The following is a 24,959-nucleotide window of genomic DNA, read 5'->3' on the forward strand; positions in this document are numbered from 1 at the left end:
GAGAGATTTCTGTTAGCCTGCTTTTTTTTCCCCTTTTGTAAAAGGAATGGCACTGAGATGGGGGGTGTTGGGGTGGGCCTCCAACCAGCTTAGTCCAAGGAAGCTGAAAGACTGTGTTTAGGTGCCACTGTCTCAGAAAGCAACTTTTTGGTTTTTTTTTCCTGGTCTGTCTAGGTGGCTAAAATCACACAAGAAACCTGACCTACTCATAATGGGAGGGAGAGCACTCACGTGCCAATTAGCAGAAAGAGAGTGTACATTCCTGTTATCAGTCAAATAAGTTAATTGGCAAGCACTCACCTTTCATTCTAAAGCATCTGCCTATTCCTCCCATTCACGGGTTTTTCTTGTAAAGAGACAATTTGTACGGCTTTTCAAACTGATTTAAATATTTTGTTACTTAAGCTTTGCCTTTTCACTGAGTTTGAATAGGACTTCAAAACCTCGTTATTTGTTCTGAAAGGAAACCAATCTGAGGGTTTATGGATACGGGCTTGTTGCCACCTTTAATTCAGTTCCTGGTGGGATGCTCTGGGATTCTTTGTTTTCCTCATCTTTTCTCCAGACAGCTAATGTCTTAAGTTGCTGAAACCTGATTTTATGCAAACTGCTTCGTATGTGTTGTCTTAGGGCTCTGTACAAACACCTGGGGAACCCTGCCCATGTGCAGATTAATTTGAGTAGAATTGGCTATCTGCTGGTGTCAGCTACGAAAAAATGTTAGCAGCATTCTGGCCTGCTCACACAGGCTGACAGATTTCTGTTGTGTATGTAGGTAAAGCAACATATGGGGTCCTGGTGAATATACTGTTTTCTGCATAATCTTGGTGAAGCATTGCTCAGAGTTATATACATGAACACACTCTTTTTTTTCTGCTAACTTCCATCAGAGCTTGTATTTAGATAAGTAATGACAACATATGTTAGAGATTCTCATTTCTACGGATTATGAAACCCCAAAAGAAACATGGCTCCTTACATGGAGAATCTTTTTCACTCTAGCTGAAAATGGTAATTTTATCAGGGGATTCTTTTAAATAATTGGAAAAAAACCCACTTCTTTATTTCTTCAGCACACATATGTGAGTATCCTAGAAGCAGTGATAATTACCCTCACAGCTATTATTCCTTAAGTACTCAGAAACCACAGGAGTTTTAAAGAAAATAAAAAAAATCTCACAGAGCATTTTTTGTACTGAACTTTCTTTTATTTCCTCTCTCCCATTCTTAAAAACTTAACCTTCTAGTAAGCTGAAATGGCAGTACCGTTATTTTCCTTAACAGTTATGAATTGAGGGAGGAAGTAAGTAAAGGATGGAGCATAGTTTTAGTGGGAGTTTTGGAAAGTCTTTGAAGTGCCCTTTTGGATGCAGTGAACTGCATATAGAACTGGTGATAGATATTCTGATGCTCAACTAATCTATAAAAAAAGAATTGTTTGGGGTTTTTTTAGTATTACAATAGAAAATGGCTTTCTTTAAACATGAGACCTCACCTGCAGGATCTAGGTTTTAAAGTAAAGTATCAGGTATTGTGAGGCTGTTTGTGGCAAAAGATATCAGTGTTTTCGGGGACATAACTACACAGGCTAACTGTATCAATAGAAACAAAGTCTTCATTTAAAATGTTTCTTGGCTTTTACTACAGCAGAACCCACATGCAGATATGTTCTCTCCTAAAGTTAAAATACTTTTTTTTTTCTTTCCAATTTCAATCCTTGATTTGGAATAATTTCTTTAAAGGCTGGGAGGAAAAAAAATTTAAATTGTGAACTAGGTAATTCCATATACAATTTGAAATACAGCTAAAACTATGTCCATAGAAAGATTATATTTCCTTTAAAACCATGAGAATATAACTAAAGAAACCACCATGGATCTCAAATCTAGACTTACTGTGGAGTTAATTTTATTTTAAAAAGTAAATGCCTTTGATTTTAGTCTTAGTCTAAGTCTTTTAGACTTACTTGTAAGTCTAAAGAGAGACTGTGAAAAGCTGTATTTTATGCCACAGTCTCTCCCACCCGAGGAAATAACATTACATACAACTGTGATGTGTGTGGTGTGGTGTGATGTGTATGTGGCATACAGCTGGCTGGCTGGGTGAGCCTCAAGGACGCAATCTAGAATATGAAGAAGGCTCCACCTTAAATCATCTGTCTTGAGGTTTCACAACTGCCCCTTTCCTGCTAAGTGACATGCTGCAATTGTGCCTCATGTTGTTGCATGACTGCAATATGTGTTTTCTCAGAGCAAATCAGAAGAAAGCTGAATCCCGCTAAAAAGTTGTACTGTTTTAAACTCCTACTAAGGCACACAAGTTTAAGTATCTCAAGTTCACATTGTTATAGAAAATGTGACGGGTGCCTGCATTTGCAAAAAAAAAAAAAAACCAACAAAAAAAAGAAATTTTAAACATAGAACCATATAATTATAGAATGGTTTGGGTTGGAAGGGACCTTAAAGATCATTGAGTTCCAACCCCCCTGCCATGGGCAGGGACAACATAGTATTAAATGGATGAAAAGGGGTAATCTTTTTTGACACTCTTTTCCAGCGTGTAAAGAATGTCTGTGTGTGACTGCTATCAAAAGTATATACAATCATTGGTAATATCAGTAAGGCTTGTGAGCTTTCATGCCTGCTTCCTTTTTAAATGAAAACCTCTAGCAAGCGGTTGATTTACTATATAGCATCCAAGCAAGTGTGCACATGCATGGGCAGAGTCATAGACCAACTGGAAGGAAATTTGCTGCTAGATTTTTACTCAGTCAATTACAGTGTGTGATGTCAGTGAAGATATCACTTTTCCTACATGTGGTACCCCTTAGTCAAGTATCTTATTGCTTTGAAAATAGGATCTTGTGATTTCTATTCCACGAATGAAGAAATAATTTTGTGGTCTGAGATTGAACCAACACAGAAGTGCATTTCTTTTCCTTGAGATCCATAATTAATCTGCTACATCATATTCACCTTTTCTGTATGTGGCTTATCTTTCTTTTATGTGCCTCTCTTTCTTTGAAATAGGTTTTAAATTCCCAACCTGCTCCTCCTTTGTACACATATATAAAACAAAGGAAGAGTATCTTTTAATTCAGTTTTTTTTTTTTTTGTACACATAGATCTACAATGACATTCAGCAGTCAGCAAAGGTCTCTAAATATCTCAACTCTGCAATCTTATTTTTGACAATATTTGAACAAACCCCTACCTGGGAAAAAGAGCACAGCAGAGACATTCTCTGAGAAAATTCATGTGGCCAAAAGAAAGCTCCCCTGTGAAGAAATTACATTGTAGTAGACATAGCCTAAAAAGGCAAACATATCTCTACTCAGTGCTGAAGATACTCTTTTAAAATTTTGTCCCCAAAGAAAGTGTGTTTCCAAGTAATAAGTTCCAAACTACAATTAGAAGTGTTAAGTACAATTCAGCAGGTGATTAACATTATCTACACAAGGAATCCTTCATGTATCACAGAATCACAGAACAATTGAGGTTGGAATGGATCTATGAAGGTCATCTGGTCCAACCCCTGTGCTCAAACAGGGTTCAAGACCGTGTCCAGACAACTTTTGAATATATCCAAGTATGGAGGCTCCACAGTCTCTCTGGGCAACCTGTGCCAGTGGTTGGTCACTTTCACAGTGAAAAAGTCTTTCCTGATGTTCAGACAGCACCTCCTATGTTTCAGTCTGTGCCCAGTGCCTCTGGTCCTGACACTAAAAAGAGCTTGGCTGTCTTCTTTGCACCCTCCCTTCTGGTATTTGCATACATACATTCTTTTCTCCCTGAGGCTAAACAGCCACAACTCTCTCAGCCTTTTTTCATAGAAGAGATGCTCCAGTTCTTTCATCATTGTGGCACTTTGCTGAGCTCTCTCTAAGTAAGTCTCTGTCTTCCTTGCTCTGAGGAGCCCAGAGCTGAGCACAACACTTCAAAGGTGGCCTCATCAGTAATGAGCAGAGGGAAAGGATTACAGGCCTCCACCTACTCATGACGCACATCTCAGTGCAGCCCAGAATACCACTTGTGGCCTTCTTTGCCACAAGAGCACACTGCTGGCTCATGTTCAAGTTGGTGTCCACCAGGACCCCCAGGTCCTGTAGAATGCTTCGGTGTTTTGCTGGTTTTATTGTTGTTTTTTTTTTAAAGTGATAATTGGCTTTAAAAATAAAAAGTTATGACCTGAAGATGAAGAATATTTTAAATGAAAACATACAGCCATACCAGTCAGTCAGACTGGTTTAATGCATCTCCTTTTTGAAAGGACACATGTATTCCCTATGCCTCTTAGGGACGATGAAATAGCTGCAGCTGTCCAAATAGCAGTGTATGTTTTCTGTTAAATGTATTTTGGGGATTGGCTCTGAATCCTTTACCTATTAGATAGTATTATGAAGTGTAGAAAACAGAAATACTGAGGCATGAAGCCTGTCTATTATGCAACAGTGACATACTGTTTTCTAATGATACATCCGTGTAAGGTGGCCTCTCCTGCTATGTGGTTAGATCCATATTTTACAGTTTTTAAAAATAGCAAACTTAGTTCTTATGCATGTTTTTACATAGTGATTTGCACATGGAAGCTAACAATCCACATGTCTAATTTCTAGCCATATTGATTCACAAGATATCTAACCTTGTGACAGCCTCATGTCAAAGTTTCATCAGACTGTTTCTTTGGGAGCATGCTAAATGGGGAAACTTGGCTGTGAAGGCAGAATAAAATTAATTTATGTTTTTAATAATATTATTCTTTCCACATTGATAAAATGTGAGATAATAGGATATACTGCACAGTTTTCACATCGTATCATGAAATATCATGGCATTACTAATAGCTCAGGGCTAATAACCTCCTGAGCAATGTAAATGCTGAACACCCAGCATGTTTTCTCATTCTGATGGGACTCTTTTGAGTTGGTCAGTACTATGGTATTGTTCTGCCTGTCCCCACCCTTAAAGTGTATATACGTAAAAAGCCCCTTAAAATCTACTTCTTATTGTGATTAAAAGCTATTTTTAGAACCAGGTAAGTAAGGCAGAGAAAATTGCATCAGCTGGGTGAAACAGAGCACAGTACATCTTCCTCTCACCAACTGTGTCTTCACTTTCAGTCTTGGTCTTATATCAGCAACTTTCAGAGGCTCCCTGGGTTGCGGCAAATTATAGATGATCCTGTCTTATCCCTGGGAGCCATCTTTCTTTTCATCATCACTGAAGCCTGATTGCTTTTGTGCGTCTTACCCCTCCTCCCTTATTCCTCTCTATTATGGACATATTGGTCTTTGCCCCACCTACGTCAGAAGCCTATTTCTACAGAGTATTCTTAGGTTTTGTTGGGGAAGAAGGTATCCCCCATTCACTCCAGAGGGTTCCACATCCAAGGACAAAGTAAACAGCTGAATTTTTCTCAGCTGTTTCTTCGACAGGAGCACACATACTAGATTCAGGATACTGCTAGCAGCCAAATGAAAGCAAGTATCTCCTTTTACAGCCCTACTTTATGATTTCCTTTGTCTGTAGGTATGCTTAGATAAATATTATATTGCACATACTACTAGATAGCCCACATTAAAGTCCTTCCAACTTCATGTTTCAGCAACCAACTCATTAGTGACTGCAGATTTGTGTGCTAGTTACTCTGGTATTGCCCATGTAAATAAGTAAATAAAATTAAATAAATTAAAAAAATCTTGTTCACTTTATTCTCAATTTTACTTGTGAAACTAAATTGTATGTCACCTACCTAAATGATGGCAAGATGTAATGTTCACCTTACCTGCAAAAGCCAGTAACAGATATAGTGTGGAATGATGCAGGACATGGGAAGTCACCATGAGAGGGAAAGGCAGCAACAGAAACAGTAGAGTTAAAACATGAGAGACTGAGATAGGAAATGAGGAAGTACCATCAGGCCTGTGTGACAGGGGTATATTTTGGCCATTGATACTGCATGTGCTACTTACAATTCCAACCATTAAACTGCCTTCATTTGTTCATGAACCTCATTTACTCTGGTCAAGCTCTAAATTGGATTATGGTGTAATTATTTCAAAATGGGATATTTCAGATTTTTATATTTTAGTAGATGGATCTGGGAGGAGAATTATCTTCATGCTTTGTGTACTTTTCCTCAACTTTCCAAAGACAGTGCATCCTCTTCTTTATATATTGGTCTTTATTTTTTTCTTTCCTCATTCTGATTATACCCTATATTGTCTGTATTTACCCAGAATGAGATTTCCTGTCTTTAAAATAGGCTTCCCACTCATGTTTCACTTCCACTTGTATCCCCAAATAAACATTTAGTCATCTTAAAGACAGAAGAATGAAAATAACAATAAAATCATAAAATACCAGGTTGGAAGGGACCTCAAGGATCATCTGGTCCAAACTTTCCTGGCAAAAACACACTCTAGACAAGGTGGCCCAGCACCCAGTGCAGCTGAACCTTACAAATATCCAATGTTGGGGATTCAGAAGTTTTCTTTTTGACTGTACTAATAGATTTCTGGACCCTGCCTAGAAAAATGTTTGCAAAGAAGAGCAACAGCAAAAAAACCCTACAAAAAAACAAACCAACCGCAGCAGCCCTGTGGAGAAGGACTTGGGGGTTCTGGTTGATGAGAAAATGAACATGAGCCAGCAGTGTGCGCTTTCAGCCCAGAAAGCCAACCGTATCCTGGGCTGCATCAAAAGGAGTGTGACCAGCAGGTCGAAGGAGGTGATCCTGCGCCTCTACTCTGCTCTTGTGAGACCTCACTTGAAGTATTGTGTGCAGTTCTGGTGTCCTCAGGACATGGAACTGTTGGAACAAGTCCAGAGAAGGGCCACGAGGATGATCAGGGGACTGGAGCACCTCCTGTATGAAGACAGGCTAAGGAAGTTGGGGCTGTTCAGCCTAGAGAAGAGAAGGCTGCATGGAGACTTCCTAGCAGCCTTCCAGTATCTGAAGGGGGCCTATAGGGATGGGGGGTGGGACTCTTCATTAGAGACTGTAGTGACAGGACAAGGGGTAACGGGTTAAAACCTAAACAGGGGAAGTTTAGATTGGATATAAGGAGGATATGTTAGGAGGATATGTTAGGGTGGTGAGGCACTGGAATGGGTTGCCCAGGGAGGTTGTGAATGCTCCATCCCTGGCAGTGTTCAAGACTAGGCTGGATGAATCCTTGGGTGAGATGGTTTAGTATGGGGTGTCCCTGCCCATGGCAGGGGGGTTGGAACTAGATGATCTTAAGGTCCTTTCCAACCCTAACTATTCTATGAACTATTCTATTCTAAACAAAAATCCAAAACAAAACCAAAAAGCCCCACAAACCTGCAGCAAACTGCATTAAAAAAAAGGGTTTCTTGTTTCATACTGCATTTCCCACTTGCCTTGCCTTTCCTTCCCACCCCCCTTCAAAATCACCCTACTTCATTGCTGTCTTCAATATTTTAATTAAAACTATTGTCGTGGTTTAAACCCAGTCAGGTAATTCGTTTGCTCACTTCCCCCCTTTTCTTGCCCTCCCCCTGCTCTCGGAGGGACGGAGAGGAGAATCGAAAAGAATGCAACTCCCACGGGTTGAGATAAGAACAGTTTAGTAACTAAGGTATAACACAAATCACTACTGCTACCACCAGTGATAATAATGATAAAGGAAATAACAAGGGAAGAGAATACAACACCTCACCACCAGCCGACCGATAACTTGCCCCCCCTCAGCCCAACCAAACACCGACCCATACCTTCTCCAACCCTGCAGTCTCCCAGCCTTTCTGGCTAACTCCCAGTTACATCCTGGGCATGACGTGCTGTGTTATGGAATACCTCTTTGGTCAGTTTGGGTCAGGTGTCCTGTCTCTGCTTCCTCCTGCCTTCCCCTCCTCCCTGGCAGAGCATGAGGCTCACAAAGTCCTTGGCCAAACCAAAACATCGCTATCAGCTCTGTTCTCAGGCCGAAAATCAAAACACTGCACTACACCAGCTACCAAGAAGGAGAAAAATGACTGCTACTGCTGAACCCAGGACAACTATTTAAATAAAAAACATTACAATTGTATATTTAATTTCTTTTTTTCTTAGAAAAGGTGATGTTATTTAAAAGAGGTAAAGGGACTTTGCACATGGTCAATTCATCACAGTCAGCTGATTCTTGTGAATGAATTCCATCAGGAGAGCAACAAGGTCTTTGGTAGCTGAAGGCTTTGTGTATAGTAGATCTTAGTGTACTTAAAGAAAGACTGGACATTAATAGGAAAGGTAAAACAGTAAAATGCTAGCAGCTTGAAAATGGAGGAGAAAATGAGAATAGCAGTTTCTACTGAGGAGCAAATACTGTGTACTCTAAAGCTCTGGAAGAAGGATGGAAGAGCCATCAGGATTGAAGTGTGTAAGGAGGGCAGAGGAAAAGAAGGTAAGATCAGAAATGGGTTTGGAAGAAGGAGGGAGGGAGATGGGTAGTGTTTTCTTCTGCCCTCAGTCTTGCTGTGTTTTGTGTGGTTTGATGGGGTTTTGTTTGGTTTTGTTTGTTTGTTTGTTTGTTTTCCCTAGAGGACTATCTACCAGAAATTTGCTGGTTTTCAGAACTGGCTGCGGATGAGCTATTACTTGTATAGCCAAAGAGAAGTCTGTCTGTTTATGAATAGCTGCTTAGTAGAACCTAAGAAAATTGAACATTGATCTCAGAGTAGTGTCTCTATAAGAACAATGCTAACAAGGTGCATATTTTCTGTTTGGATTCCTTATGCCTGTGTATTTTATTTTCCAGCATGCTACCTTAGCAATTAATTTGAGCACTTCATTCTGTAATAGGTCTCTTAGGAGAGAAATAGTTGCATCTCATCCTACTTCACATGCTTCTTGTCTTCCCTGTGGCTGACTTCACTTCCAGTGATACTTTGCCTTATGTAAAAATAGAGATCATCAATAACTTTATTTTAGATTATGTGAGAGTTCAGATGCATGGAGTTACAAATCAGTTTCATGTGTCAGATATTACAATGCATACTCTAAAAACTGGTTTACATGATCATTATGTGACTGAGGGTACAGTCTTCCCAGTAGAAACTTCTCTCCTCATCTGTGTTTTGCCCATGTAGGGTTTGCCGTATAGACCATGCTTTAGAAATAGGTAGATTTCCAGACTAGTTGCTTCTATTTTCCTCATGGGTCATTTAGTATTGGATAAGTTGTATTTTGCTTGGCTCTGGGATCTTTTTATTTCCTTGAACCTAATGAATTTACTTAGTAGGGATTGTAAAAAAAAATGAAAAAAACAAACCAAACCAAAACCAATTCGTACCAATTCCCCAAATATAATAAACTTTTGTAACTTTTCCTAACAAATTTTTTTATGTACAAGGCCATTACTTGCAAATGACTTACAAACTGTAATGTAGCAATAGGATGAAGTGGAATATTTTCATATCTGGATTAACTCTGTACTAGACTATGAACTGAATCACACCTGGTCAGTAGTTCCTCATCAACTTACATGTCTTCAGTGTGCAGTGAGGTTGGCTTAGATCTTAGCCTGTTCCCACCTGCATAATCACCTAGAGACAAGACACATAAAATACCCTGAAGGTAATAAAGTAATATAGGCTCTGTTTAACCCATGCAAATAAAAAATTGAAGTTCCTAGATAGAAGAGCCTTCCTGCCACCCTATCCCCAGAATCACAGCATCAACTTAATTGAAAGAGCTGTAATTTTTTTCCTATACTGTTTTGAAAGAATTGTTTGTGTAAAATAGATTTTTAAGAAACCAATAGTAATTATATATATATCTAAATCTTTTAGTTCTCCAGAATTGAGCCAACTAGCATATGTTTCCTGGAATAGCTTTTTTTTTTATCCGTCTGCCTACAGGTAGAATTCTGAAGTTTTATACCCAAACAGAAAATAACATACAATTGATAAATATGTGAACATCTCAACTGCTTTCAACCTCCTTATGTATTTCTATAATGTTAACATTAAATTGAACTTGGAAGTAACTAAAAGAGAGAATCTGATGTCTATGCTTAATACTTTCTGTTCCAGAAATATCTTTAAAGTGCACACTGGTAGGGGTTTGCTTCAAAGTTTATTGTAGTTGCATTTTCCTAACTGTACATGGTTGATTTGAATTGTATTTGCCTTGAAACCTATATGAAATTGCCACTGAGTTGTGAAGAACTGCAGGTAGAGGATACTTCAATATGAGAATATATCAGTCTTTTATTTTCAGAATCTGTACATTTTAAAAATAGATGAAGAAGCTCAATTGACTGTAAATGCCTACAGTAGCTTTAGCAAATATTTTATTTTGTTGGGGTTTTTTATTTTCATTCATTTTATAGACTTGTGTACGATATACAGACTTTGGACATGACAGTGAAATGAAAAGTGATCAATTTCTCCATAGATTCTAATCAATTTATATGAATATGAAACACAATAGCACTTTAAGGTCAATTTTAGCTTCACATAAAACCACAGGTTTTTAGTTTTCCTTTAGAGAGGTCTAAACACTGAAAGATACACTTCTATGTACAAGAAGTCCTGCCTATGAGAAATGCATTAGAAAAGGGCAGTATATCTAGGAAACAAAAAGCAGTTGATACAATGTAGAAGTATGCTAATCTCTCCATTGCTTTTGAAAAATCATTCTACTTCTTCACAAGTGAGCTGAGAAAATGCTGAATCTTCATCCTAATTCATTGTGGGATTTCTGCTTATATGATTAATTCTAATCATTGTATAACCCTTCTTTAGAAGAGAAATAAGAGCTCCTGTGCAGATGGACTTTGCTAAAGATGAAGTGACAAGGAACATCAGAGGATTTTGGTTCTAACTTGTTAGTGCATCCATCTTCTGTTTGGGTTCCCTCTGAGTTCAGCTCTTTTATCTGTTTTTCAGTTCACACAGAAAAGAGCCCTACTTTGAAACATTCCAGGTTTGTTTAAGGAAAACAATGCCCTATGAACTATTGCAATTTTAATTCCTTTCTAAGAAAATAATCTTTCTAACATATGTGATTTGGGTAACATTAATTTTTGCTTACTCTCCCTTTTAATGCATGGAACTTTCTTTTCTATTTAGTACATGCATGCATCTGTCCCCTTTCCATGTGTTGTATGTCCTTTCATTTCATGCTTCTCTTTTGTATCAGACCAGCTTTCATCCATTTTCCTTTCTCCCTATGCTCAGCAACATATGTATGCATGCTTTTCTTTTAACCCATCTGAGAGCCACATGCTGTGCACCTGTCTCAGTCAAATATGCCTCCTGAGCCTGTGTTGCACAAGACAGGTGCGTGAACCCTAACCAGTATATTAATAAAAGGAAGAGGGTTCAACCATAAGGACATTACACAAGATATTAATGCAATAGTATGTTTGCTTGACCTTATTTCTAGTTGCACAAACCCATCCTATTTTGCTAGACTTCCACAGTAAACTCAAAATGGTATTTGAGACATTAAGCTGCTTTTGCTTGTGCTCGTCTGCATCTTCAACTTCACAGAAACTCCTGCCCTGACAGTCTAGTTCTTACCAGCATCAGAGAAAACATGCCCTATATATTTTGAGTTAGCAATAACTGATTACTTTTCTCCTTAAGGATTTTTAAAAAAGTAGGGAGTTCAGAAAGCCAGTTTGGTTGTTAACTCAATTCTGTCTACTCTCAAAATTCAAAAAAGGGGTATACCATAGTTTTCCTTTTACAATGCCAGCACAGTAGTAAGTTGAAAATAGCTGTGGCAACAAAAAGAAGACATTTTTATTAGCACCTCTACTTGGTAATTAAACCATGTGAATGATACTAGTAAAGAATTTTTATATACCATTTTGCAGATAGTCAATAATAAAGCAGAATTTGGAAATGAAATAAATTCCTTATTCATAAGCATTAAGAGTTAGTTCCAAGATGGGGTTATAACCTGATCTGTTCACTTTCAATTTTTACCTGGTTCAAACCTGGACTTTAGAAAATTTTGCTTTTCTTTCATTGGAAAACTATCATAAAATTTTCTAATTTTTTTTTTCAGCTGTTTATCCAGTTACTGAAACTAAACCTCTGTGGTTTCATTACACCACCTGGAAAAACGGTGGAAACTTTTATTTATTGTTTTTAATCTTGAGTTAATTTCAGAAAATACATAAATGAAGAAATTGATGAAAATTGCAACTAGTGAAAACATTTCAGAAACGTAAGGAGAAGAAATTACAACTACTTGCTACAGATCATTTGCACAGCCTTAGGGTACAAGTTAAGTAACAAATCCTTTTTCCAGAGCTGTTGACAAAGCTAACACCACACTGACAGTCCAGGAAAGAGTAGGGCAGGACCAGCTTTTACTCCTGGGCAGAAAAGCAGATACTTTCTAGTATACAGAGAAACGAAGTTCAGTGACTGGAGGAAAGAGTACAAAGCAGAAAGTGTGGCTTCTAAGCCTCTTTGTGCCATCAAATTTTCAAAAACCCTGTAAAATAAGGCAAGATCTTCTGTTAGTGCATATTGCCATAATTGGTGTAATTTAGAATATCTCTACTATTTTCACTTAAGCTGAGGATTTAGCACATTTTGACAGTCTCAGTGACAGAATATGTTATAGATATTTGCTTGACAGAATTTATACAATTTAGAATTGGCTTGCTTGATTAATTCTTTGTGCTTGTGCCTGCCCCCTCCACCTACCATGCTGAGGGCTCTGTCATTTAGCATGACTCCATTATATTCAATTGAGCAGAGGCTGCAGGAGGCCAGACACATATGTCCCAGGACCATATAAGTGCTATTTAGCTGGATGTACTCTGCAAAGCCAGAGGCACTCAAGAATCTACAGAAACACTCACATTAGTGACATAATACTGAGCGCCTGCACCATGTTATGTAAATGTTCATTGTGATGAAGTGTATGGTGTTTGTTCTCAGCTGGTTGTACTGTTGTATGTGTAAAGTAGGTTGCTGTTGTTCGCAATAATTTACAGCTAATAGTGTTGACAGTGTTCTTGACAAAGTTTAAAACATGTTCAACTGCTGCTGTACTCTTACCACAATTTTTTACTTTATAGGACAACTTCCTTGACTTTCTGTATGCCACTAGAGAGAAGAATGGAAGGAGTTGTTTGAGGTATACAAAATTAAGGGATGGGCACACATCCAGGGAATCTCAGAGGGAAATATGGGCAGTGTGCCATGCACTGAACTTGCTACATATGCGCACATCTGATCTAGCACGCATACGCTATGCAGATGGTTAGCAATTGCACAGATCAGCTCCACAAGGCATGTCCAGATCCCACTTACCCTGGGTGTCGGGAAATCCTGGTCACATGGCCAGCCTGTGATTTCTCTCCTCTTTCTCCTTCCAGTCCTGAAATTATGTCTGAGGAGGGAGGAGAAGAAAAAGAGGACATGCTGAGGAAGAAAGACATACCAGGCTCTTGTTAACATTAAACACATTGAAAATGGCTAGGTTACCATAAACTAAGGAGCTTCAGGACCTCAGATGAGCTATAATCTACTACTGTGTGTGTATTTTTAGTTTGCTGTTGCAGTGTAAAATGTATTCACTTCACTTAAGCTATGTCATAATAACTTGCTGTGAATACTGAAATAAAATGCTAATTCGATACAGTTGGAAGAGAGCACATGGCAAATTACTGTAATACCACTGATGGCTGGTAACTCATTTGCCTATGGTAGCTTGATCAGTTCTGATCAAATGCTTTTTCTCTTAATCTACCTGCTCTTTACTAATGGGCCTTCTCTAACTAAAACCTGCACAAATTTTAAGTTCAATTAATTTAACTTTATGAGTTAGAATGTTTGTCTTAACCAAGTAAGCCATAATTAACCATAATTAGAAATAGAATATTTCTTAAATCTTCTTCATTAATCAGAGAAACTTATTTTTCTTCACAAGACTAAAGTTTAGTTTTTCTAAATAAAAATATAATTCATTTTACCAAAACACTTCTGCCTAAACAATCTATTTGATACTGTTTTAAAGTATCAGTCTAATTTTAGGTGGTCTGACTATTCTCCCATTGGTAGATAGATTTTTTTTGCAAATATTTTGCATTAAAAATTGTGATAATTCAAATCAGGATCCATATTTTTCAGAAAATAAAAGGATACCATCCAAGGAACAGAAACCAGCCTGATCCTGTGCCACTGCAACTTTGCCATTTACTTTGTTGGCATCATATTGTGGTGTTTTTTTTGCAGCTGGTCTTTGAATGAATTACCTAAAGGTCACCTATAGGTGTCTTAGCAGAATTTCTTTAGTTGCTTCCTGTGACAGTTTGAAAACTAATGGTAAATTGGGTTTAGATGAGACAAGAGCAGCTATGCCTCCAGGAATAGTTCCTTTCTGTTCCTAAAGAAAAACTTTCTTTCTGTTCCTAGGAAAAATGGCATCAGATTCAGATGTCTTTCTCCCATAATATTGTATTGCCAATACAAAATATTAAATGATTTAAAAAATTAGTGTATAAATATTTAGGGAGTTGGATCTTTCCTCCATTACATTCTGCTTCTGTTTAATTCTAGGAGTACTCACAGAGCTTCTTGAGACCATCACTACTCATATTTGGGCTAAATGTTATTTGTGTGTTGTGTAGATCTGGCTTAAAAAAAAAGAAAAAAAAAATCAATATTTGGAGAAAATAGATGTTTTTTCCCCTCTTTTTGTTTCTGCAAGGTAGCCAGTGAAGAATAAACAACCCTATCACAGTGAGGATGGTTTAAAAGAGGGAGTTCAATCAGTAGAATTAATAAGGCCTTATACAAATGTGATACCTGCTGTAGTTCTTCTGGTTCTCAAATGCTGCCATTTCAACCACAGAAACAGTTTGAAAATACTTCTCACTTTACTTAAAAGCTTTTATATCTGGATTGCTTGCTTGTATTGGAATCCTTATCCTCACCCCAGAGCACAGTGTTCAGAATTTCTTCAAAAATATTATCTACTTGATTCACTTTTTTCTTTTTCCGTTAATCCTCTCTTTCGTTTTTGACGCTGAAGACCTTTTTTTTCTTCTAAAATTCATGGATTTTGTCCCTGATTCATTTCAGACAATATACTTTGCATATTACTTCTCACTGCATTTAATAATGTCATCATTTATAAACTGTGTAGGCAATGTATTTTTGTGCTAATTCAGTTTTTGTTAACAAGTTATCATTTCGGGTACTCTGAGTACAAATATAAAAATTCAGATATATGCTCTATAGTGTGTACATATATAAAAACTTTCAAGTTGCAGCAAACCAATGTCTTCTTTTTTCTGACTGTACTCTTGTGCTCAGACTGGGATTGCACAGATGTGCTGCTTTTTTTTTTTCCCATATCACATACATTATTACTACTAACCTGTAATCTAGCAATTATGCTACAGTTAAAAATGGTTGTAATTCTTTCTGAAGTTTAATGTGAAGACTTTTGAACTGGAAACTGAACCTTTACTTTGAAAATGCCTTTGTATTTTAATTGTAAATATGTGATTAGTATCACCAAACAATTCAGGTTGAAAATGATCTCTTGAGGTTATCTGATTCCACCCCCTGCTCAAAGTTAGCCTAGCCTCAGGATCAGAGCAACATGCTCAGGGCTTGTACAATCAAGTTTTGAATATCTCCAAAGCTGGAAATCCCATAGCCTTTTTGGCTTTCCAGAGCTGACATGGAATCACAGAATAGTTTGGTTTGGAAAGGACCTTCAAAGGTCATATAGTCCAACCTCCCTGCAATGAGCTGGGACATCTTCAACTACATCAGGCTGTTCAGAACCACGTCGAGCCTGGCCTTGAATCCTTGAATGTTTCCAGAGATGGCACGTCCACCACATCCTATAAGGAAGAATTTTTTCCTTATGGTCAATAGGAACTTCCTTTGTTGCAACTTGTGACCATTGCCTCTCATGCTATTTTTGCACATCTGGGGAGAGTCTGATTCTCTTCTACATAATCACTTATAATATTGTTGAAGACAGCAGCTGAATCCCCCTTAGCCTTCTCTTCTTCAGTCTGAGCACACACACTTCTCTCTGCCTCTGCCTGTATGTCATGTGGTCCAACTCTGTAAGTCAGTGGCTCTTGTCTGGACTTTCTCCAGTTTATTGATGTATTTCTTGCAGTGGGGACCCCAAGACTGGACTGCTTCAGATACAGTCTCAGACTTTCCAGTTAGAATGGAGTAAATATTTCCATCATCCTGTACCGTATCTAGTACAGCCCAGTATGCAGATAAACCTCATTACCTCAAGGGTATACTGCTGATTCATGCTCAACTTGCTGTCCACCAAGCCTCCAAGTCCTTTTCTGTCAAACTTTTTCTGTCAGTCCTTAGTCTGTACTGTCGCATTAAGTTACTTCTTCCCAGATGCAGGACCTTGCATTCATGTTCATTTGAGGAGAAGAGAGGAGAGGAAAGGAGAGGAGACTGTCTGTCTATTTACCTCTTGTGAAGCAATTAATCAAAAAAAAAAGAAAAAAATTATAATCAGCCTGCTATCCAGGTTCAGCGCGATGTCTGACAAACTGATATTGAAGGAAGGAGCAGGAGGTGGGAACAGGAGCAGTAATCATGTGGATAAGAAGGTAGATCAAGTGAGAGGTTGTCACTGATGCCACTCACATGTTTTCTAAATGCTTCTTGTGGAGTTATTAGCATATTTCAGGTTTGTGGTTTCTTTTTCCAAATAAGTGTGCATAAACAAACTTCTTAACAGCAACAATAAATAATATAGTTAAATTTGGTCTCTGATGGTTTTGAGTTCTGTAATCAGCACCAAGGAACTTCTGGGTGTCCCAGTATGCATGTATTCTCATGGTTCTGCTTGCGGTTTCCATACACCCTTGAGTGCAAATCGGTTTTGGCACCCAATTATGAGTGAGGAAGACTGCCGATTTTAAAGCATTGCTTACTCCTCTTAAAACCCTCTGCTTGGAGGCCTGGGATTTAGAGTCTTGTTCTCTGACATTCAAAGCTTAAAGAGCAGCCTAAGCCCCCTGGAACCTGGTCAAATATCCTTGCTTATAAGTTACCATGCAAGGATGACCACCACTTCTTCCTAGCATAGCTTCTTCTTTTTAAAAATACGGTTGCAGTTGCATGTTGAGAGGATAACAATGGAAGACAGAGGGTTTCTTAAATATATTTGGCTCATGCCATCTGCACCAGATCCTCCCAGTCCTAACTACTTTATGAAGCTGCTACAGTTTTACTTGGAATAAGGCATTTAGCTTCTTTAATCTGACAATGCTATGAATGATCAAAATGCTAGACACTATTAAAGACATAAATTTTCTTAGTAAACAGTGAGTTTCTAAAGATGATATTTTACTAGGATAAGACAATGGCAAATGGGATGGTTTGGGATAGCAGTTTTTGTCTTGTGTAACCTAAATGGGATTAAATCCCATTGTAAATAGGGTGTGAAATTTTGTGTACCTGTGCCCAGAACTGCCCCCACAAAATATCTAAATGTCACATTAAGGAATTCAATAAAATGTCTGTATGTATGTGCAGTACGTATACACATATATATATATAGCTAAAAATATATGATATCCGTATCTTTTGTATGCATGTTTGGTGATCTTGTCTCAAAAAAAAAGATAAAGGAAATTGGGGAAAAAAAACCAAAACAGTGAGGTTCAGAGGTGAGCAATAGCTTCTGTGCAAGAACTTTCACAGCCAGAACTTCTCTGCCTGGCACGGGGAAAATAATGGAAGGGGAGATACATGAGTGATGATCTATAAAAGTTGTGGAGAATGGGCTTCAGAATGATTTGCCATGCAATAAATGAAGGGGAAGATTCCCAAAGAAATTATCATACACCAAGTATAAAAGAAGAAAAAAGACATTGTGAAATACATAGTAAATATATTTTACTACACAATTGCATGCACAATTCTTTAACATTAAAAGCATATGATGGGAAAAAATGGATTGGTTCAAAGAGAAATTATCAGACTTATGGAAGAATATTGACCGAGGGGTTGAGCGCAATTCTGCCAATGCAAATTTTGGCTTAGGATATCCACACAACACAAGCTGCTGGGCCTTGGAGAATATGCCAGGGGAATAATAAGTATCTGTGCTGTTTTATGTTTGCCTGATCATTAGTTACAGTGTTGAGTGTCCTGAATCACATACTTCTTATTCTTATGAACATAATGGAGATATACTGTGTCCTGACTGAAGTTTCCTGAATATTTTTTTTGCAATATTAACTAGTTTTGAGAATTATCTAACCTTAGTAACTAAACTAACTGTTTTTCAAAAAAGGTAGTACATGAACTAAGCAAGCTTTTTAATAAAAATGTGTCTTGCGATATGGTCATTTTTCTACTGAAAATGGAAACCCACTGATATTTCAGACAGGCAAAAAAGAAACAAAATGAAAGAAAAAAGCAAAACGTGGAAGAACTTTTCAGCTTTATTATTATTATTCCTTACTAATAAGTACAAAAATGCCTTGCAAAGAGTCGTTAGGGGCTGCACCCTAATTCAGTCTCAAAATGGCATCTTTGTCAGGTAATTGCACAGGGCTGGCAGAAGTTTCCAGGAAGACCTACCTAGAAACCTTTGCCTACTGAAGCAGGCACAGCTGGAAGCTGGGGAGTGTCATAGAGCACTAGTTGCCTCTGTTTAGAAAACTGAATCAGCTTGAAAAAGTAAAGTAGTTTTATTAAAGTAGTAAAGTGTTTCATGGTGAGATTAAAACATCTACAGGAAGATGTGCTCAACATCTTAGTTCCCCTTACAAAAAAATGAGAGTGGAGAAATACATGTGATGGAGCCTGGGAAGCTATTCATTTCTCTCTGAAATATACATACCTTATTTGAATACCTCAAATTCCTTCAGGCAATGGTAACTGTTTTGACTAGATCTCCACTAACTATAATGGGACTTTAACCACTGACATGTATATCTTAACCTTAAAGTGAATCCTTCTTTCAACTGCAGCTTTTACAAACAATTTATTGGCTTTTTCAGCCTTATACATTCCTTTCCAAGCTTTGCTATAATGCCTGTTTTATACCCCATCCTGGACTAGTCTGCTATTTCTCCCTTAATTTCATCACATCCCCTTAGAAGACACACATAATTCAAGAGGTCTGTTATCCTATGTCATGTCATGGAAAAAAATGTGCTACAAACTGTGGAAAGTTCAGTAGAAACAATGAAATATGTTCTAATCTCAATGAGCCTATGAATTCTGTCACAAATTTTTCTTTGCCTGTCCTTTATTTAATTGGTCATCTTCTTCAAGACGTTTAGTGCTTCAAATCACATTTTTTGCCCGTGTGCATATCAAGTCTTTGGTCAGGTTTTGAACTGCTGCAGTTATGCAAATTATATGTATATACATACACATATATGAGTATGCAGCATGACTTTTAATTAGTAAAGAATTACTCCTTTACTCATGTATTAGTATCAACAGGAGTTTAGGTCCTGATTCAGAAAAGAATTCAAGCATGTTTCTATTCTCAAGTCATCACTGGGAAAGCAAAGCACGCAGGCTTGACAAGCACAAAACAGGCTTTTCAAATTAAAACTGCATGTTTTGTACATGTTTGTTTAAAACGTATCTTGGACCATAGTCTTCAAGAACTGTGAAAGCCTTACTTGTTAATCTTGTAAAATAATGAAGATAATTACTTTCTGCTATGTTTATATGTGTCTATTTTCTTTTTTATTTTCACTGTTAAGGTGGGAAAATTCTAAACATTCTGTAAGGGGTTTTCTTTATCTCATTTTTTTTCTCCATTTCAGATTTCTAATTCCCTTTATGGGTTCTTATTTAGTCAAAAGTGTTTACAGTGGGGACTATCACTTGAATATGGATAACAACTAATAGTAACTGGAGTCATGAAAATTAGAGGCTGGAAACACCTATTGCATTGTTTAAACCCTTACCCTGCCATTTTAGGATTGTTTCCTATAGTATAATTTCCAATGCTTTATTTGGTCCAGTTGTAAGCGACTTTTACTTCCTTGCACTATTCTCCTAAGAACACTATCACAATATTCAATGCCTCCTTGTCATCCCCCTCATCCCTTGGAATTCAACTCTGGCAATTATAACTTACCCTGACTTCTCATATATATGTATGAGGGATCCCTTTTGGGTACTTTTAACTTTTTCTTTTTGCAGTTTTGGACCCTCCATCACCTTTGAGGTAGTTGTTGTTCTTTCAATTTGTATTTGCATTCTCTGAGTTTAGTTTACAATGTTTTCCCATTAGCTATTCCCTCCATTTCTTTACTTGTTTTTATTGAGATTTCTTTCCCCTGAATTCTCCAATTTATTGACATCTCTGTGGGCCTGCTCCTCCTTCCTGCTGAAGTCAATGGGAAAAAAATAAGGCATGTTACTGCTCGGAACTCTTTCCTGTAATTTTTACCCTATTTCCATAATAAGGTGCGCTTTTTCCCCCCCCCCAGCTGACTAAAGTTTATGAATATTTTGTGACCAGAACTATGCCTGTCTTGGGTGCTTACAGTCATCACCTAGCTTATCCAATTCTTCTAGCTGGCAGGCCTTTTATTAACTTGAGTGTGTCTGACTGGCTTCCAGACCAGACACAGTTTGCATCCTGCCAGCTTGAAATTTGCTTGCAACTCTACATGCCTGCATGGAAACACTTTGAAGACATAATCAGTAATTTTGAGCAGCTAAGGCCAGCAACACTGATGAAAATACTATTTAGTCAGAGTCCTTTTCTAAATAACAGAAGTACTGCTTACATATTCTCATGAAAGCTGCAGTGAGAACATTCTGAAGCTGTCATCCTTGAGATACCTGCTATTTCAGGTACTTTGTCTCCAAATTAATACTAAGTGTTCATATCACTCTAGAGAGTAAAACGGTTTCCTCATGTACATGGCTTCAAATGGAGAATGCTCAGCCTAAGTGTTTATATGGAGCCACCAGCATTTTGTCTGAGACTGGTTGGTTGTTCCCTGTGGTTTCTTTCCCCATTAGTAATGGCTTTTGACATCTTGGACAGTGTATTTGAGGAAAAGAGATGCTTGGGGGCTAACAGCAAGCAGTTATTCAATATTCTAGGGCATTTCAGCACATATGGATGCACTCATAAATACATTTTTTTGCTCAATGGTTCACGGGGAATAGACACTAGGCAGTTTCAGCATAAGAACTTTATAGCTGTGAAAGTAGTGCACACTACTTTACAGATGCTGAAGAATATTTATGCCCCACTATCTCATAAAAATGAAGTTGCTAAGACACTGTCCGTCATATTTGAAAAATCACGGCAGTCAGGTGAAGTTCCCAACGACTGGAAAAAGGGTAATATAACCCCCATTTTCAAGAAGGGGAAACTGGATGACCTGTACTTGTGTAAAGTATTCGACACTGTCCCACACGACATCCTTGTCTCTAAATTGAAGAGACATAAATTTGACAGGTGGACCACTCGGTGGATGAAGATCTGGCTGGATGGCCACATGCAAACAGTTGTAGTCAATGGCTCAATGTCCAGATAGAGACCAGTAACAAGTGGTGTCGCTCAGGGATCAGTGTTGGGACCGGTCTTGTTCAACATCTTCATCACTGACATGGACAGTGGGATTGAGTGCGCCCTCAGCAAGTTTGCTGATGACACCAAGCTGTGTGGTTCGGTTGATATGCTGGAGGGAAGGAATGCCATCCAGAGGGACCTTGACATGCTTGTGAGGTAGGCTGATGCCTCATGAAGTTTAACCATGACAAGCGCAAGGTCCTACACCTGGGTCGGAGCAATCCCAAGCACAGCTACAGGTTGGGCAGAGAAGAGATTCAGAGCAGCCCTGTGGAGAAGGAGTTGAGGGTGTTGGTCGATGAGAAAATGAACATGAGCCAGCTTCAGTGTGCGCTTGCAGCCCAGAAAGCCAACCGTATCCTGAGCTGCATCAAAAGGAGCGTGACCAGCAGGTCAAAGGAGGTGATCCTGCCCCTCTACTCTGCTCTCGTGCGACCTCACTTGGAGCATTGTGTGCAGTTCTGATGTCCTCAACATAAAAAGGACATGGAACTGTTGGAACAAGTCCAGAGGAGGACCACGAGGATGATCAGGGGACTGGAGCACCTCCTGTATGAAGATAGGCTGAGACAGTTGGGGCTGTTCAGTTTGGAGAAGAGCAGCCTGCACAGAGACTTCCTAGCAGCCTTCCAGTATCTGAAGGGGGGCTTTAGGGGTGGTGGGAGGGACTCTTCATTAGGGACTGTAGTGACAGGACAAGGGGTATGTCGTGGTTTAAACCCAGTCAGGTAACTCGTTCACTCACTTCCCCCCTTCTTTCCCTGCCCCTACTCCCAGAGGGACGGAGAGGAGAATTGCAAAGAATGCAACTCCCATGGGTTGAGATAAGAACAGTTTAGTAACTAAGGTATAACACAAATCACTACTGCTACCACCAATGATAATAATGATAAAGGAAATAACAAGGGAAGAGAATACGACATCTCACCACCAGCCAACCAATAACTCCTCCCCCCCCCAGCCCGACCAAGCTCTGACCGATACCTCCTCCAACCCTGCAGTCCCCCAGCCCTTCTGGCTAACTCCCAGTTACATCCTGGGCATGCCGTGCTGTGGTATGGAATACCTCTTTGGCTAGCTGGGGTCAGGTGTCCTGTCTCTGCTTCCTCCTGGCTTCCCCTCCTCCCTGGCAGAGCATGAGGCTCACAAAGTCCTTGGCCAAACCAAAACATAGCTCTCAGCTCTGTTCCCAGGATGAAAGTCAAAACACTGCACTGCACCAGCTACCAAGGAGAAAAATGACTGCAACTGCTGAACCCAGGACAGGGTAAGAGGTTAAAACTTAAACAGGGGAAGTTTAGATTGGATATAAGGAAGAAGTTCTTTACTGTAAGGTTGGTGAGGCACTGGAATGGGTTGCCCAGGGAAGTTGTGAATGCTCCATCACTGGCGGTGTTCAACGCCAGGTTGGACAGAGCCTTGGGTGAGACGGTTTAGTGTGAGGTGTCCCTGCCCATGGCATTGGGGTTGCAACTGGATGATCTTAAGGTCCTTTCCAACCCTAACTATTCTATGATTCTACCATTGCCGGGGGTGGACTAGATGATTTTTAAAGATTCTTTCCGACCCAAACTATAATTCTATGATTCAGTGGACTGGGAAGGACTGTTTCTCAGCACTCTCATGGATGTGGAGGATGGGACTGAGCTACTGTAATGGTGTCTGCTAAACACTTTTTAGCACCAGCTTTTCAGATTAATCTGTGCAAAGACTTTAGATAGCCAACCAGACTATGGTGCCCCATCCCTACTGTGTACTTCTCATTAATTACCAGAGGGTTGCTCAACTCTGGATCAAAAAGTAGTTACTTGATGCACATATACTCAGTAAATGCTCAAGCTTAGTGGCTGTGATGATGCCCTGGGCTGGTGTTTCTGCATGTGCTAAATGCCAATGTTAGGAAAAGATAGGGAAGATTAAGTAATGTAAGGATTAGTGGCACTGCAAAGGCTTTCTATCCCCGGCAATTGCCACTGTTCATTTTCACTGATATTAATAAATCCAGCATGAGCCAAGCAGTAGCACCCTAACAGCTTCATCACACAGAAACCTGTTAGTTTCCTTAAAGAAAAAAAAAAAATGTATATAAAAGAAACACAATTTATCATATAGGTTAGAGTTCAGACTCTAATTTCATATATCAAGACAGTAATTGCACTGTATGCTTTAACTTTTGCCTATGATGCTATGTTCATCAGTCAGGTAAACAGTCTGCTGTTAGGCTTGGAAATATACCTGGTAGCTCTTGAAAGCATAGACATTTCAAATGGACAGCAAAGGGTTAAAACTTAATAAGGAGTGGGCAGGAGGAAAGGAAAAAACCCTAGGCAGAATGTCTCCACACAGAGAAACAGAGAACAGTTAATTTGTGCTCCAAACTGCCAAGGACAGCAGAAAAAAGCAACTAGTATAAATAATTAAAGCAGAGATTAGATAAATATTTGGGGAGGGGGTCCTGTGACGGTGTAATTGCTAATGCTGAGGAGAGGTGGATTTCTGTGCTTCCTGGCCCCTTTTGTTCTAAGGTTTCCTGCAGCCCATTACTTAGTAGCCTGCCACATGCCATCATTTTTAGGGTTTAAACCACTTTTTTTTTAAGCTTGCATAAGAATGAATTGTAAAACACAGGCTGGGATGTGATTCTGTCATGCAATATGGCTTTATGATTCATTCATTTTCCCAGACTTTATTTCTCCAGAGTGGGTCCTGGGTTGGCATCCTGAGCCCTGCAAAGATCCACAGGGCTGAGTGGAAGGAATATAAATGCTTCACTGGAGCCAGACTCAGGCTGGGGCAGTTGCTGTCAATACACTGTAGTTGAAATACATTGACAGAGGGGTGGGGGAGGTGTTCTGCAGTGCTGCAGATCCCAGGAATGCCTTATTTTGAGAGCATAGAATTAGGATTTTTTTATATGCTCACTAACATGGTTGTTTCTTGTTTCAGAGATAAACAGCTATAACATCAGGTAACCATCAGAGCCTGAGTTTTATTGTTTAAAAGGGGAAAAAACAGACAAGTTTTAGTAACAAGGAGAATCTTCACACATGGTTTTATATATATATATAATATATATGACAGCTAAGCGCTATAGGAGATTAAACTTGAAGCGAATATTCAACAAATTAAATATTTTTCTATTGAAGGAAAGGGAAGCAAGCGAGCAGCCTACATTGAAATATTAAATGTTCAATGCAGACTCTATAACAAAGCCCTTTAAAGAAAGCTTTTACTAAAATGCTCTTCAATGCTCAGAAATACTTGCAAACACATCACAGGGCTCAAGAGCTCTATCAATCTACCGGTTAAACTGCCTTGATTTTTCATGTCTGTTTTCCTATGTTCGCATTCCTATCTTTCACGGCACGAATTGGTAACCTTACAAAAACATCCCACAGGAATGGGAGGGTTCCGTG

The 24,959-nt window shown here is 38.8% G+C and overlaps 1 long non-coding RNA gene across 3 annotated transcripts; it reads left to right on the forward strand.

Moving 5' to 3' along the window:
- Window positions 1-503: 503 nt before the first annotated feature.
- LOC130611287 (uncharacterized) lies at window positions 504-12,286 on the forward strand. Of its 3 annotated transcripts, XR_008975217.1 has the most exons (5): window positions 504-614; window positions 9,356-9,463; window positions 10,896-10,932; window positions 11,187-11,288; window positions 12,271-12,286. It is a non-coding gene; the product is annotated as an uncharacterized LOC130611287 (long non-coding RNA). The 3 variants fall into 3 exon arrangements; XR_008975219.1 differs by having other exon boundaries at window positions 10,752-11,288; XR_008975218.1 differs by lacking the exon at window positions 12,271-12,286 and having other exon boundaries at window positions 10,752-11,981.
- The last annotated feature ends 12,673 nt before the right edge of the window (window positions 12,287-24,959 follow it).

Source organism: Pezoporus wallicus, unplaced genomic scaffold (genome assembly GCF_028554395.1).
Source record: "Pezoporus wallicus isolate ANWC-B61680 ecotype Strahan unplaced genomic scaffold, APGP_CSIRO_Pwel_v1 contig_161, whole genome shotgun sequence".
Lineage (NCBI taxonomy): Eukaryota > Metazoa > Chordata > Aves > Psittaciformes > Psittacidae > Pezoporus > Pezoporus wallicus.